The sequence below is a fragment of the Nematolebias whitei genome, chromosome 15 (genome assembly GCF_014905685.2).
Source record: "Nematolebias whitei isolate Nwh7 chromosome 15, NemWhi1, whole genome shotgun sequence".
Taxonomy (NCBI): Eukaryota; Metazoa; Chordata; class Actinopteri; order Cyprinodontiformes; family Rivulidae; genus Nematolebias; species Nematolebias whitei.
The window spans coordinates 41,772,352-41,773,151 of NC_056512.1; positions in this window are offsets into that span (position 1 = coordinate 41,772,352).

Genomic DNA, 800 nt, shown 5'->3' on the forward strand with positions numbered 1-800 from the left:
CAACAATAGATGATCATAAAGGATGCGTACAAATTGAGATTTTTTTCAACAAGTGAAAATAAAATGGAATTTAAAAGAAAATGTAACAAAAAAAAAAAACCCAGCTAGATTGAATGTATGTATCCTGATGCATGCTCAATAATCCAGGTAGAAAAATCCAAAAAAGTTCAATCTGGTCCATGTCCAGAGGACCAGATTGAACTTTTTTGGATGTTTGTATGTATGTTTATACCATGTTATACAGGGTGACAGCCATATTGGATTTTAATGTAGCATCCCAATTTTTGATAGGAGCTTTATTTACCCCTAGATGTAGTCCCACACCAAAATGGAAGTCAGCAACTCACTTATTTTTCAAGTTATCATGCTCACAACATGCACTGACAGGTGGAGTGTATGTCTAATTCCTCCTCTCTGCTCCAAGATGGAGGGGGGGAAGGCAACGTTCTGAGAAGGCATGGTGGACTGCATGTCTTCTCTTCTAAAACAGATGAGTGCATTTTAAATTATGGATGGTCCATTATATAAAGAAGAGCAGATCCTGACTTCATCTCTTACAGAGAGCTCGAGTGTGAGGAGAAAACCTGACCTCACAAGTACAACGTTACCTGAGTAAAATGTATTTGTGTGTAAGGTACACGTTACCAGAGTAAGATGTATTTGTGTGTAGAGGTACACGTTACCAGAGTAAAATGTATTTGTGTGTAGAGGTACACGTTACCAGCATAAGAAGTATTTGTGTGTAGAGGTACACGTTACCAGCATAAGAAGTATTTGTGTGTAGAGGTACACGTTACCAG